This window comes from Tamandua tetradactyla, chromosome X, assembly GCF_023851605.1.
Source record: "Tamandua tetradactyla isolate mTamTet1 chromosome X, mTamTet1.pri, whole genome shotgun sequence".
In the NCBI taxonomy this organism is placed as follows: Eukaryota; Metazoa; Chordata; class Mammalia; order Pilosa; family Myrmecophagidae; genus Tamandua; species Tamandua tetradactyla.
The window spans coordinates 138,649,619-138,665,486 of NC_135353.1; the positions used below are offsets into that span (position 1 = coordinate 138,649,619).

Here is a 15,868-nt window from a genome sequence, read left to right on the forward strand (position 1 = left end):
ACAACAAATCAGCCCAGAAGTCTGCTTAACAAGAAAACCTCAATAAATCTTCTCAATTAGAGATACATTACTTATTTAATTTGGGCTTGGGGGACTACTCCCAACCGTACGCACCTCAAACCTCTTAAATTTGTTGGTCAAGCACCAACTCCTTCCCTCCCTCCCAGCTGCCCTTCCAGCCAATCCACATCTATATTCATTCATTCACCCCCAACAAAAATCTAGGTCTTGCCTAGAATTTTCCAAGTTATGCTGAAGATAAATACCTATTTAAAATGTCCCTTGAATGGAGTGGGCTGTGGGCTTTCCTAGCCCAGAGTAAGGAGTGCCAGCACAGTGGCTTCTGGGTTTATTGCCTGAAGAAAGTATCACCCTTATTTCTCAAAATCTTCTTGAAGATGACTGATAGGCATAAAACAATTTGTGCTTTGTATTCAATGCACCTCACAAGTGGGATCTGGTTTTCTCACAATCCAAAAGTAAATGCTAAAAGCAGTTTATCATTCCAGGTTTTCTGGCCCCTGCTCACCACTCCCACAGCATCATCTCACCCACCACCCACCTTAATTTAATATTACCTCTCACTGAAGGACTTGAAGTTTTCCAAGGTCCCACACTCAGGGAATTTATACTTGACTGCTCTCATGTGGACCCCCACCCCCACCCCAAGTCCTCAATCTTTTTTACTTTATTTTTTGGTGTTAAAGGATATCCAAAGAGCAGATGCTCAATTAATTGTCTGGAGAATAAATGAGCCAGAGAGCACAGTCTAATTTAATCAGATTTATTTCTCATACATTCTTAAATAAACTAATAGGCAAACTTATGAATGTATTATTCAGTTTTACAGAGAGACTAAGAGATAAGGGTAACCAAGATTTTATCATCTTTTAAAACATTTTCTCTTATATTTTTAGAAGAGAAATATTTTAAAATTTTCTCTTATATTTATATTTTTTCTCTTATACCAATTATTTTACTGCTGAGTTTTTTTCACATTTCTGAGGAAATGCCTATTTCAATGTCATGTTATCTTTTTGCAGATAATAAGATACAAGGTTTCCAATTTGTTTTACAAACAAGCAAAACTCATTCTTAAATTTCATACACAGCAATAAATGCATGACCAATGTCATTTATAAACTTAGATTCTGAAGCTAATTAAAAGTGATATTAAAAGGAACAACAGTTGAAAACTACTCCTCTACTCCACCCAAAAAAAGATAAACCACCAAGTTTTCTATATAGAACAGGAACACAGAGATTATTTGTATACTGTATTTACTATAGCCACACCCAAGCACTCCATTACTTCAAAGTAGTTCTTCAAAGACAAAATGAAGAATCTACCACAGACTTCTTTAGGGGCGGGAGAAGCTGCTGGGCTTGGCACCGGAACTTGCTCTGGCCTTGGTGGTACTGCCTGCCCTGGCTGCAGCTTGGGCTTGGGCTCTTGCTCTCTCCGTCTCATCTTTCAAAGCCTCTTCATACTGGAATGGGAAGCACCTGGGGTCAGACTCATGGATCTTAGTCAGAAACTCCAGTAGTTTCATCTTGCTGGTTTCGGCATGGGCTCTTGGACCCCACAGAAATTCATAGCGTGGAGGATCGCTATCAGGTATCTGCCTGTACTCCAGGTACTCTTCCTTCACCAAATCTTTGGTGATGAACTTCCTGGGCTCCCCAAAAAGGAAGTGCTTCTTTCCAGGATATAAGTCCATCATATTCAGCACTTCCCAAATCTCCTCCTCACTGGTGCGGTTGCCCTTCATGAAGATCACACCTAGTATAATTATCAAGAGGCTGGTCTTAGGCATGCCATTATCACCACTCAGCCTTGGATCATAGGTTAGATCCAGTTTGTTGACGAGGGCATACTGATGGCTGGTGGGGTCGACTTCCTTCACATCAACGCCAAAGACCAGCTCTATGCGCTCAGAGGCACTCTTGAGAATCTCAAGGAAATCATCCTTGTACTCTTTGATAACAGTATTCAGCATATCTTCCTTGGTGATTGGCTCATTCATTTGATACTTTTGCAGCAGGAACTGCACCAACAAAGCCACCTTCTCATCCAGAGGGCTCATGGTCAGGTTCTCAGTGTCTGGTGGAGACTGTGAGGACGTTGAACTATCCTCTTCCTCTTGGCTGCTAGAGCCCTCATCTGATTTGCTTGATGCAGTTGCTACCATAGTAGTGGAGGAGGACTGGGCACCTTGTGGGCTCTGGGAAGTGCTGGGTGTTCCAGCAGCAGCAATTTCCCCCAGGTTACCAGGGTTTAGAGAATCAGAGGAAGAGGCAGAGGCCTCCTCAGCTTTGGGAACATGTGCACTCTCCAGGGCCTTGATTACAATGCAGGACTGAAATTGTTGCTTTTGTGTGCAGCGTGGACTCTCCTGACCCTGAGACATAATTGCTCTTGGTGGTGGTAACAGGATGGCACTGGAGCACCACAAGCAACCTAGGGAGAGAGGGAGGACATGAGTGGCCTCAGTTGCCAACCTCAACCACAGAGGTTCTGAGGAAGTCTGCCTCCACCTGTGCTCTCTTCAGGGTGGTGCTCTAGGGCATCACAGGTCTCCTGTCCTCTAAGAAGCAAAAGAAGGAAGTGAGAAGGCACTTTGATATTTAGGCTGTCAACCCAGTCCAATAACAGTGCAGGTAGGGTTAAGCTCTGCGGGGTCCTCTATGTTTTCAGCGGCTAGTATCTGCTATCCTTGTTTAGAATCTTTACCGTGACTCCTCCCTCTAATGACCCTAGGCCAATTGCCTCAGAAAGAGGCCTAACCTCCCTAAGATATCTGAAAAAGAAGGAAGTGAGGAGGTGCTTCAAACTGACAGCTCTACCCATAGCCTCCCAGTAAGAAAAACTAGAGAAGACAGATACCATGGGGAAGGAAGCAAGAGGGTCCTTTATCAGGCCATTCCTGCCTGGGCCTCAAGAGGCTAACAGCAGAATGCAGAATTCTGTGGGGTTCTGTTGTTCTGAGGTGGGTGGGCCCTTAAATCCTCACTCAGGGTCCTCCTTTTGACCTGGGCAGGGACTGGAACTCCTCCCTCTGCTGACTTGAAGCAACACCTCTCTTACCAAAGCCCTCAACTCCCACAAACTCCGGATGCTTAAGTGAGGGAGTACCTCAGTCTGACAGTTATCCTGGAGCCTACCAGATCTGATAGCAGGGTTGGGGAATCTGTGTAGTTCCTTCATTATGGGGTGGATAGACCCTTCAGTCTTCATTTAGCATATTACCTTGATTCTTGGCAGGGGCTGGGACTCCTCCCTCTGGGTTCTTGAGGCTGCAACCCTCAGATGAGGCTTCAGAAATCTGCAACATACAAGGCAGAATTCAGCAGGAAACTCAATGTGGAAGCTATTCCAAGGCCTCCCAGGGTGGACAGTAGGGGCCAAACTCTTATCTGAGGGACCTTTTGTGTTCTGAGATATATGGTCCCCTCAGTCCACACTTAAGATCTTACCATATCTCCCAGGAAGGGCTGGGACTCCTCCCTCTGCCAACTTGAGGCTGCACCCCTCAGTCCAAGGCCCTCACGACCCTCAGACTTCCAAGCTTAAAGTCAGAGGAAGACACTTCCAGCCACATCCACCCCTTCTTCCCTTTCAGGGATGACAACAGAGCTCTGAGAGGCATATTCCCTTCTGAGGTGGGTGATCCCCTCAGTCTTCACTCAACATCTTACCTTAACTCCTGGAAGAGCCTGGGACTCCTCACTCTGATCCTCAGACTAGGCCTCACCTCCCTGTAACACCCAAGGCAGATGTCAGGGGGCAGTTCAGTGTGACAGCTACTCTGGGGCCTCCTAGGGATGGCAGCAGGGGCAGGGCTCTTATCTGTGTGACCCCCTTTCTTCTGTGATGAGTGGTCTCCTTAGTCCTCACTCAGAGTCTTAACTTAAAAATTGGCAGGGCCTGAGACTCCTCCCACTGCTGAACTGAAGCCTCCTTGCTCAGATCAAAGCCCTTACCACACTCAGATCCCTCAGGTAAAGTCAATGGATAACCAATTCAGGACACCCTTGCCAGTCACCTCCAAGGTGTGAGGCAGGGCCAGGACTCTGTGCAGCCCCTTCCATTATGGGGTGGGTGGTACATTCAATCTTCATTAGCATCTTACCTTTTCTCCTGGTAGGGCTTAGGACTCCTCCCTCTCTGGACTAAGGCTGCACACCTGCAACCAAGACCCTCATCTCCCTCAGACTCCTGAGGTAAAAGTCAGGAGAAACCAGAACCTCCATCTTCTGCCCTGGCCCCAGCCGAGCTCTGAGGGGCCCCTCTATCACAAGGAGGGGTTCCCCTCAGTCCTCACTCAGTATCATACCTTGACTTCTGGAAGAGCCTGGGACTCGTTCCTCTGCTCACCTAGGGCAGCACTCCTCAGACCAGGCCTCACTTCCTCGCAAGCTCAAAATAGAATCAGAAGACAACTCAATCTGACAGGTATTTCAACTCCTTCCCCCACTTCCACCCCTACCCCACATCTCCTTGGGCTGACAGCAGAGGCCCGGCTGTTACCTGTGGGACTCATTCTGTTCCGGGGTAGGTGGACACTTCAGTCCCCCTCAGCATCTTACCTTAAAAACGGGCTGGTCTGGGTACTCCTTTCTCTGTAGAACTGAGGCCACGCCCTCAGAACCCAAAGTCCCCTGGCAGAAGTCAGGGGTCGCCACTTTTACCACCTTCCCCCTTCCACCCGGCACTCCCAGCCTCCCCAATTCCCTCCCGACCAACTCCTCCCAGACCGACAATAGGAACAGGCAACTGAAGCGCCTATATCCCGAGGTGAGCGGGCTCCTCAGCCCCCAATCAAGGTCTTCAGGTCACCTGGACTCCTGCCAAGGCTTGGGACTCCTCTCCCTGCCCACCTGAGGCAACAATCACTGATTTCAATTCCCGGCAACACCAAAGATGGACGTTACGCAGCATCTTAGTCTGACAGTTATTCGGGGGCTTCCCAGAGCTGACAGCAAGGGTTGGGCTTAAATCCGTGGGCCCCCTCTGTTTTCTGGTCGGTGGGCCTCTCAGTTCCCACTCGGCAGGGCCTAGGGCTCCTCTGTCTGCTGACCAGAAGTCCCGCCCCTCAGACCAAGGCCTCGCCTCCCTCACCGGACCCCCCCTCCTGAGGCGCCTCTGTCTGACAGTTATTCCGGGGCTCCTTAGCAGAAGAGACAAGGCTCTATTCCGTGGTGCCGCTTCTATTCTGGGGTGAGCGATTCCCTCATTCCTCATTGGGGTTCCTCACCTTGATACCGGACCAGGACTGAGACTCCTACTGTTGACCGGAAGCCGCACCCCTGGGCACAGGCCTCACCTCCCAATCTCCCAAAGCGGAAGTCAGAGATCGCATTTCCGTTTCCCCCTCCCAGAATTCCCTCAAGGCTGACCGCTGGGCCAGGCCACTTTTTTTGCCAATGTTCTGGAGTGGGTGGGCCCCGTAGACCCCATTAATGGTCTTTACCTGGACTCCTCCCTCTGCAGAATTGTAGATTTTCCCCTCAGACCAAGGCCCTCAACCACCTCAGACCCCAGAGGCTGTAGGCTCACTTCCGCCCCTAAGCAGAGGCGGGACTCTGTGGGGAATCTTCCATTCTGTAGTAGGGGGTGTCCTAAGTCCCTCTCAGCATCTTACCTGCACTCTACAGGGCCTAATGTGCCTTCATTTTGGACCTGAGGTTGTACGCCTTACACCAAAGCCCTTGCCACCGACAGACTCCTGAGACTGAAGTCAGAGAATGCGTGGAACCTTCCAGGGCTTGTCAGGGCAGGATCAGGGCTCTTTGGAACCCCCTCTCTTCTGGGGTGGGGTGAGTGATCCCTTCATTTCTCACTCAGTGTCCATACCTTGACTCTAGTCTTTCTGATGAATTGCTTTTTGGACGATGCCACTTCCGCGCCAATCTATGTGCATTTGCCCCACTGCAACTCTCATAAAGATTGAGTCTGGGTCCCAGGCTAGATGCTAGATGAAGCTGCCCCACAATACCTGTGTCTAGGACAACTGCTGGATGCTCAGAAAAAAGCATAGTCGCATGAGAGTCTCTTTGCAGCCAATTGAAAACCTGATGTTCTAAAAGATTTACTTTCTACAGGAAAAAACCTTGTGTAGGTATAAACCTTGGCCTTGTCCCTGCCCTGTTGCAAACATTGTATCACTTCATACAATTATGAAGTAAGGCATTGTAAGAGCACCACTGGGTTGACATGTATTTCCTGACCTCTGATTATTTGATAAATAATTGAAATAGTAAAGCAGAACAGAAACTTAGAAATTGTCTTATATGGATGGAAAGCCTGGAGCATAGGAAGGTGGTAAACTCTCTTCCACATGATTTGTTACAGATCAGTTAAAATAGAAAAGTTGTGCCCTATGATTATGTTCTCACTGCAAAAACTTCAAATACTGCAGTCAAATAAAAATACTCTCTTGACTTCTCTTCCATTCCTTCCAGTTAGCAATCTATCTTAAAGAATGTTTCCTATCAATCTTCACCGTGGTCCTAAAATCTCAAAACCAAGATAACGTTTTATTATTTTCAAATTGAAGATGTCCTTGATGATATTATCTATATTGTCTACATTTCCACTTTATGAACACTCAATCTATGTAAAATTACCATCTTTTCTTTTATTTAAAAAGTGAAATAGATGGCTACCTCTGTGATTAAAACTCTCATGCAAATTTGTCTGCAAGGATTGTCTTGTGTGATGAGAGTATTGCAATACATAATCCATGTGATAGGTATTGCTCATGAGAATTTGTAGACCATTCTTTCATGGGTCATGAGAAACAAAGAAGGTTGAAGACTGCTATCCTCTACCTTTCTGACTTATAGACATACTTCTGCATTTCTAATTCTTGATCTACAAGATCAGCCCACAAAGCTTTATTGATTACGGTGATGAAATACTCAATATTGTATTATGAAGCACACGTAAAACATGATAACCTGATCTTGACTTCTGACAGCCCAGAGGCTCCAACACGTGGTCCAGTGAGGGTTTTTCCATTTGCTGCTTAGAGCTTAGTATTTAATTGTTATGCTGTTTGGGTGAAACAGTTTCATGACCTAATGCATTTTACCATGGAATCATTTTACAGCTCTATAGATTTAATTTGTTTACTACATTCCTTTTCTGAGACTGGAATGTGAGAGAAAGGTGGAATCCACATTTTAAGTGTTTCTTTCATTCCTTTTATCAACTCTCAAGTACTATGTAACATAAAATATTTTTCATTCCTCTGTTTCTTGCATGTTTGAGGGTTTATAGAGATTATTCAAAGAATATGTGGAATTAATATCATAGAATTTTAATGCTTCTTTCTTCATTTTTCCAGCATTTGGTTCTACACTGTGCTTCATTTTAAAGCAGAGGTATTTTAAAATGGGTGAATTCTGAATTACACTATTTAATGTGGAATATTTTAAAAATAGTAAATACTTAAAGTTGACAATGGTTGTGATATACATTATGTAAAAAAGCTGAAATAGAAACTTTTTTCTGCAAATGTAGCAAGTAGATTTTCTAATCACAGCCATTTTTGATGTTTACTGTGATATAAAATTATAATTTGGCAGCTTGTCATTGAAAACCTATTCTATTGATAAAAATTAAATTAAAGCATTAAATTATTTTCTCTTGGATACTGTTGTTAAGATAAAATATAAAAATGTGCATACTGTTTATAGAATCTTCTGTTTAAACTGTACGTGCTTATTTTGCATCATAAAATGGCGTGGTATGTGTTATATTTAGTGTGTACATGCCACTAATATTAAATAAATTTAGTTTGATTTGGTTATTCCTATCATCTGCTCCACATGTATTTTGAACTTTTTATTTTTAGGTACTTTCAAAATTACAGTACAGTTACAAAAATACAGACCACATACAGAGAACTCCAACATCTCCCTTTCTCCCCAGATCTACCTATTTTAATGTTCTGTCACATTTGTTGTAATATTGTATCTATCTATCCATCGATCTATTAATCCAACTATGTGTCTATCTATCAATCTGTATATTTATTAATCCATTTTCTGAACACTTGAGTGTAAGTTGTAAATATCATGCTCCTTGAGCACTTAATACTGCTTCTTGAGCACTTATACATTTCCTAAGAACAAGAATATTCACTTATTCAAGTTAAAAAATTTAATATTCAAAAAAAGCTTATAATCTATGTTCCAATTTTTTATAGGTCCCCCCAATAAAATAGTCTTGGCATATATATTTACCCACGTCATTACCATTACTGAAGATCTTTATTTCTTTACATGGCTTCAATCTATTATCTCTTGTTCTTTTCTTTCAACCTGTAGAACTAATTCTTTAACATCTCTTGTGGAGTGTGTCTAGTGGGGATGAATTCCCACAGATTTTGTTTATCTGGGAATGTCTTAGTCTCCTCTTCTTTTTTGAAATTCAGCTTTTTCCAGGTGTAGAATTCTTGGTTGGTAATGTTTTGCTGTCAGCACTTTAAATATGTCATCATCCCACTACTGTCTTACCTCCATGGTTTCCACTGAGAAATTGGCACTTAATCTCATTGAGGCGCCTTTGTATGTCACATGTTACTTCTCTTTTGCAGCTTTCAGAATTCTCTCTATATCTTTGGCATTCAACAGTTTTATTATAATATGTCATGGTGTAGTTTTATTTGCCTTTATCCTGCTTGGAGTTTGGTGAGCATCTTGGAGGTGTATATTCATGTCTTTCATTAATTTTGATAAGTTTTCAGCTATTATTTCTTTGAATATTCTCTCTCCCATCTCTCTTCCTTCTCCTTCTGGGATTCCCACAATACATATGCTGGTGTGCTTGATGGTATTGCATAGGTTCCTCAGGCTTTTTGCTCACTTTTCTTCATTCTTTCCTTCTGCTCCTCAGCTGGATTATTTCAATTGTCTTATCTACAAATTCAGTGAATCTTTCTTCTGCCAGTTCTAATCTGCTGTCCCAGGTCTTGTCCTCCTCACAGATGGTTGCTAATGCTTTAATCTTCTCCTTTGCCTGGGCAATTGCTTACAGTTTTTTGTATGTTTTGTAACCTTTTGCTGAAACCTGGACATTTTGATGTTTTAATGTGTTATCACCTTAAAATTGTATCCAGCTACTGTTATAACAGAGCTTTATTTGACTTCTAAGAACTAACAACAACAACAAAAAGGAACAAAGGAAAGTATCTTTCCCAGATTAACCTGTGTGAGCACTGTGTTTCAGAGCTTATTTATACATCAAGTTTAAAAAAATAGTTCCAGACCAAAGTATAGGGGACTCTCTGATCCTTTTTGCACATATGTCTTTTCTTGGGCATGTGCACGTGGCCCTATGAATTTCCCTTGTTTACACAGAAGTAAATGTACCCTCTTCCCGAGAAAGAGTTTCCTCACAGTCATGGGCACTGCACTGTATATCCTACAACCAACAACCCCCTACCCCAGCCAGCTATTTGATTGTTCTCCCACAACACTCTGTAGGACAGTCTTTGGACAAGCAAGTTCTGGGATGGTGAGTCCTTCAGGCCACCCCTAGACATATTAGGCCAGACATACATGCTCCCAGTATGTGTACAAGGGTAATTCTGCTCCTTCTGGAACAGGGACCAGGGATCCACACCGGGAGTGTAGGCTGGCTCTGCATGGAGCTGGTGAGATGTTGGGGGATGAGCCAGCCAGGCTGCCACATAATCCTGCTTTTAGATAGTGTTTTTCTTGATTCAGGGCTCAACCTGTTACTGCACGCCTTAACTGTTTTCTACAGCTTTGAGAAATATTTTTCTGCCAAATTTTGCTGACTGTTCAAAGTTTCTGTGGGGGAACGAAGCTCTGAAGCATCTCACTCCACCATCTTGATTGGGGTGGGCTCCTTTTTTTTTTAATTATACAATATCTTCTAGGGTAGAAATGTCACTAAATTTTACTTTAGAAATTCTTTTTGTCCATGCAGAGCTAGTCTCTCTTAACTGAACATTAATTGTTTATAAATCACTAGTACCTGGGTACTACGAAATTATCTGCCTGAGTTGACTGGCTTCTTAAATGCATAAATTCTAACAAATAGCGAACTGTCATGATTTTAGACTAAGAGATTTAATCGTTCACTGAATTTTAGAGGCTTATAGGGCCTTAGAGAATACCTAGATAAATAAAACTGATCTTTCAAAGGGAAAAGCTGATATCCAAGTAGATAAAATGATTTGGCCAAGGCCACTAAATGAATTACATACACATTGACTAACTGAATAATGTGGAATCATGTGAAATGATTAATTTTAATTCCTTTTTCATAGTGTCATCAAAAATCTCATTTAAAATATATATTCCCACGATTCTGTAGTTAAAATCTAGATGAATTATCAATAAAAGAAAATCCTTCACAATATAGATGTGTTAAATCAATTTCTCCCTGAAGCAGACACTGAAAGAAGATTTGTGTGGTGTGATTTATTAAAAAGCAATGTCCAGGGTAAAACTAATAAGGGAATGTGAGCAGCAGGATAGAAAATATGAAGATGCCAAACAAGGGCACCATTTCAGGTAGGGTCTCAGACTCAGCCTGATCCTCTGGGAAACTCTGTAGCATAAGTTTTATAAGAGTTTGCCTCACTCGAGGCAAAGCACCTTCACTTTTAAACAACCACAGCTGTCAGTCACTTTGGGATTGTGGGGTGGCAGGAGATCAGGGTAAAAGCTCTGAGATATTTCTGACTCTCTGTTCAGGCAAGAAGATTCCAGCACCCAAGAGCAATCCTTTGAAGATCCAGAGAACAAGCCTTTAGCAGCAGAACACGCAGAAGGTAAGAGACGTGTGCTTAGAGCTAGGAAAGGAAATCTGAGAGAACCTGGGTGGGCACCAACAGTGTCAGCTAAAATAAGCAGCCTGTTATTATGGAAAAGGATGGACTTGGGACAGAGAACTACATGCTGAAATTCTGGCCTTGCCCATTGGACGTGATCTTAGGAAGTTAACTTGGGAAATCTTTTATGCAGTTGTTTGTAAAAAAAATGCTTTTCACTTTTTATTCTCCAATCCTAGCACGTTGCCTGGCACACAGCTAGCATTCAGGAGAGTGTCAAATAAATGAAACCACTAAACCTATTTTTATAGCTCTAGTATGATTCTGCTTGTTGGAGTTTATTGACATTTTTAATCTTTTTTCTTTTATTAGAAAATTTGTAGGTTTATAAATAATTATTTGTAAAATACAGGATTCCTCTATACCACCCTATTATTAACATCTCGCATTGGTGTAGAAAATTTATTGCAGTTGGTGATAGCACATTTTTAAACATTTTTTATTGTGAGCTATAACATATATGCAGAAAAGTGATACATTTCAAAGCACAATTTAACAAGTAATTATAGAAGAAATTTCAAAGAATGGTATGGGATACAGTCCCACAATTTCAGATATTTCCTTCTAGTGGTTCCTATAAAATAAAAACTAAAAATAGCATATCTATATAATGATTCAGAAGTCATTGTCATTTGTTAAATCCCATCTTCTCTGTTATAACGCCTCCCTCTCCTTTGATCATTCTCTCAGTCTTCAGGGATATTTGGGCAATGACCATTCTAACTTCTTCATGTTGAAAAGGGGTGTTGACATTATGGGATGGGGGATGCAACTGATTGAAGTTCTTGAAGAGACTGATAACTCTGGGTTTCAGGGCTTATCTGTCCTAGGAACCATCTGGAAGTTATAGGTTTCTGAAAAATAAACTTAGTGAATGAAACTTTTATAGAATCTCAGAGAGAACCTTGGTATTCTTTAGGGTTTTCATGAATACTTTTGGTTGGGGCATGGCATACCATGGCAGTTTGCAATATCTAGCTGAAGCTTGTATAAGAGAAACATCCAGAATAGTCCCTTGACTCTATCTGAAATCTCTTAGCCACCGATATCTTATTGTTGTATTTCTTTTCCCCATTTTTGTCAAGAAGGCATTGTCAATCCCACATTGCCAGGGCCAGACTCATCCCTGGGAGTCATGCCCCATGTTGCCAAGAAGACTTACATGGAAGTCATGTGCCACATAGTGGGGCGGGCAATGACTGTATTTGCAGAGTTGGGCTTAGAGAAAGAGAGGTCACGTCTGAGCAACAAAAGAGGTTCTCTGGAAGTGACTCTTAGACATAGTTATAGGTAAGCTTAGCTTCCCCTTACAGAAATAAGTTTCATATGAGCAAGCCTCAAGATCAAGGGCTTAGCCTATTAACTTGGGAGTCTCTAATGCTAACACATTTTAAAAAGTAATTGCATTATTAAATATAATCCATGGTTTAACTTAGGATTCACTATTTGTGTAATATATTTCCATGGATTCATTTATTTAAATTTTTATTCTATTACCATATATACAACTTAATAGTTCCACTTTTAACCACATTCATTCATATATATATATAATATATATATATATGTGTGCAGTTAAATACATTCACAATTTTGTGCTACCATCACCACTATTCATTACCAAAACATTTGCATCATTCCAAATAGGAACCCTGTACATTTTAACCCTTAAGTTCCCATTCCCTATTCCGATGCCATCCTCAAACTCATAGAATCTGACTCTGAGTTTGCTCATTCTAGTTATTTCAAATCAGCATGATCACACAATATTTGTCCTTTTGTGTCTGACTTATTTCACTCAACATGATATCTTCATCAAGGTTCATCCATGTCATCGCATGTATCAGGACTTCTGTACTTTTTAAGGCTGAATAATAATATTCAACTGTACGTATAAACCACATTTTATTTATCCATTTGTTGGCTGGTGGACACTTAGATTGCTTCCATCTTTTGGCAGTTGTGTATAAAGTGCTATGAACACTGGCATGCAGATATGAGTCCTGGCTTTCTATTCTTTGGGTTATACACCTAGTAGTGGAATTGAGGAGTAATATGATAATTCTATACTTAGCTTAATGAGGAACTGCCAAACTGTCTTCCACAGTGGATGCAGCAGTTTACATTCCTACCAGTAATGCTTGAATGTTCCTATTTCTCTGCATCCTCTCCAACACTTGCAAATTTTCATTTTTTTTTAATAGCAACCATTATAATGGATATGAAATAGTATCTCATTATGGTTTGGATTTACATTTCCCTCATGGCTAATGAGGTTAAGCATCATTTCATGTAAATAAATAAATAAAAATAATACAAATAAAAGAGAAACCATGGAAAATAAATAAACTTATTTTTCATTACCTAAGAAAAATGAGCGAAAACTTAACTTATAGTCACCATGGGGCCCACAGAAAACTTATTATAAGCATCCCATTATTAGGTTGCTTTAAAATCTGTTTTTATTTGATTATTTTTTATAACTTGTCATTCCTTTATTTCTCTTCAGATATCGATGTTTCCAGAATGATGCATCTAAGACTTATTCAGTGATCTTGGTGGTAAAATCCACAACCTCCTATATTCAAAAGTAAACAACAGCAAGTAACATTTATTAAAGCCCAGTAGAGTGACAAAGATGACCTCATCTTGTTCCTCATTTAGTCCGAAACCAACTCTATGAATTAGAGACTGTAATCCTCACCATTTAACAAATAAGGAGACTGAGGTTAGATAATTGACAGTGGTCATGTAGCTAGGAAAAGGCAAAACCCCAGGATTCATACCCAGGAGATGTTTTAAAAAATATTTTTTATCGACACATCTTCATGCATATACATTCCATACATAATGTACAATCAGTGGTTTACAGTCTTATCACATGGTTGTGTATTCATCACCATGATCACTTTTAGAATATTCACATCACTTCAGACAAAGAAATAAAAAGAAAAAGAAAATACTCATACATACCACACCCCATACGCCTCCTGCTCATTGACCACTAGCATTTCCATCTACCCAATTTATTTTACCCCTTATCCCCATTATTATTTATTTTTTATCCATTTTTTTTTACTCATGTGTCCATACCTTGGATACAAGGAGCATCAGACACAAAGTTTTCATAATCACACAGTCACATTATAAAAGTTATATCTTTATACAATCATCTTCAAGAATCAAGGGTATTAGAATACAGCTGAACAGTTTCAGGTGCTTCCCTCCAACCACTCCAATACACCATAAACTAAAAAGGGATATCTATATAATGTATAGGAATAACTTCCAGGATAACCTCTCAACTCTATTTGAAATCTCTCAGCTACTGAAACTCCATTTTGTCTCATTTCTCTCTTCCCCCTTTTGGTCAAGAAGTGTTTCTCAGTCCCTTGATGCCGGGTCCCAGCTTATCCCTGGAGTTCTGTCCCTTGTTGCCAGGAAGATTTACACCCCTGAGAGTCATGCCCCACGTAGGGGTGAGGGCAATGAGTTCACCTGCCAAGTTGACTTAGCGAGAGAGGCCACATCTGAGCAACAACATAGGTTCTCTGGGGATGACTCTTAGGTCTAATTTCAAGTAGGCTTAGCCTATCATTTGCAGGAATAAGTTTCATAGGGGTGAACCCCAAGATCGGGGGTTCAGCATATTGATTTCACATTCAGGAGATTTGAACCCAGAGACTTTCCAGCAGCCAAATCAGGCCAAAAGTTTGAAATTGTATATCAGAGGTCCAGGTTCTCATTAGGGAGTCTAATCTACTTTAAAGTACGAAAGATGAAAATACCAAGAGAAGGGCCTTGCTTCCAAAATTAGTATCACCTGCCACACCCAGCCAGTTAAGTCAAATAATTCTTTATTGTCCATAACTTTCTCAAGATCCCCTACTGGCATATTCTACACTCCTAACCCAGTGGACATGACTTCTTATTTGAGAAGTGTCACCACAATTTGCGCAATGAAAATATGTGGAAATCCGACATGGACTCCTTAGTCAGAAAAAAAGAGTTAACCTAATCTGAATGAATCTTTGGATGATCGAGGTTCGTAAATTTAAAGGTTTTATAAAAAGATTTTGGTTTACCTTTAAAAAGACAGTTTTAACAATTTTATTTTAGCATACCAGTTCTTTTAAGTAAAAATAGAGCACTAGACAAGTGCTAATTATGCCATTTTCAGTAACAAAGGATATTTAAAAGAATGTTACTACCTGTAATATAGGCACGATCATCATTGAATAGAAATTTCACGAATTCATAAAGGAAGCATTATCGAGTCAAGGACAAAGCAGCGAGCAGAGCAACAGCCAACAATGAGAGGTTGAAGGGTTCATAAAAGAAACACAAATACAAATCTTCAAATTAAACCTGGGTCTCTGCAGACTGAGTTGGAGGCTTAAATTGGCTCATAGCTGGCATTGTTGAAAGCATTCCTTTTCATTGGGGAACTCTTCGCTTCATCCAAAATGCGAGCATTATACTAGGAAGGACGTAAATGCTGCACAAAAACAGATCCTCACACTGCCATTGCGAAAATATTTTTCTATGTAAATACTAATTGTGGTGATCCTGGAGAGAAATGAATTTGGAGTAAGACACCACCTGCATTGGCAGCTGAGTGAATGAGACAGGAGAATTAGTATCAGATCCCCACTCTATATATTGTATTATGCATGGAATCTGTGAGTTACACCTGCCCCAAGACTGTGGTTCTTTATTGCTGAAAACCCTTTACAGGTGGAGAAAACGCACTCATTTATATCTTCTGGGCTCCAATCTCCCCTGTTCTATATATGATGCCATAATTACTCCACTCTGTCATCTGTATATCATGCCATAATTAAGTTAGTTGAAGCAATCTAATTCTTAATGCTCTGCGTAGAATGCCTGACATTCATGATGTTCCTAGTATTTGTTCACTATCTCAGCTCTGGTTATGATGAAAGGTAATAAAAACAGATGAGGTAGGACTGGAGGTGGAAATTGGTAGCACT

General features: G+C 41.0%; 1 long non-coding RNA gene and 1 pseudogene across 12 annotated transcripts; one reads left to right on the forward strand and one right to left on the reverse strand.

Moving 5' to 3' along the window:
• Positions 1 to 861: 861 nt before the first annotated feature.
• On the reverse strand, positions 862 to 5,581 carry LOC143671457 (melanoma-associated antigen B16 pseudogene; annotated as a pseudogene). Of its 10 annotated transcripts, XR_013169564.1 has the most exons (8): positions 5,259 to 5,429; positions 4,841 to 4,881; positions 4,591 to 4,662; positions 4,338 to 4,420; positions 4,134 to 4,187; positions 3,700 to 3,759; positions 3,251 to 3,326; positions 862 to 2,461 (listed from the first exon to the last, which is right to left on the reverse strand). The product of XR_013169564.1 is annotated as a melanoma-associated antigen B16 pseudogene, transcript variant X6 (transcript). The 10 variants fall into 10 exon arrangements; XR_013169566.1 differs by lacking the exons at positions 4,841 to 4,881; positions 5,259 to 5,429 and adding an exon at positions 5,475 to 5,538; XR_013169563.1 differs by lacking the exon at positions 4,841 to 4,881.
• Positions 2,984 to 13,511, forward strand: LOC143670556 (uncharacterized). Of its 2 annotated transcripts, XR_013169399.1 has the most exons (5): positions 2,984 to 3,124; positions 3,926 to 4,002; positions 4,149 to 4,456; positions 10,738 to 10,814; positions 13,384 to 13,511. It is a non-coding gene; the product is annotated as an uncharacterized LOC143670556 (long non-coding RNA). The 2 variants fall into 2 exon arrangements; XR_013169398.1 differs by lacking the exon at positions 3,926 to 4,002.
• The last annotated feature ends 2,357 nt before the right edge of the window (positions 13,512 to 15,868 follow it).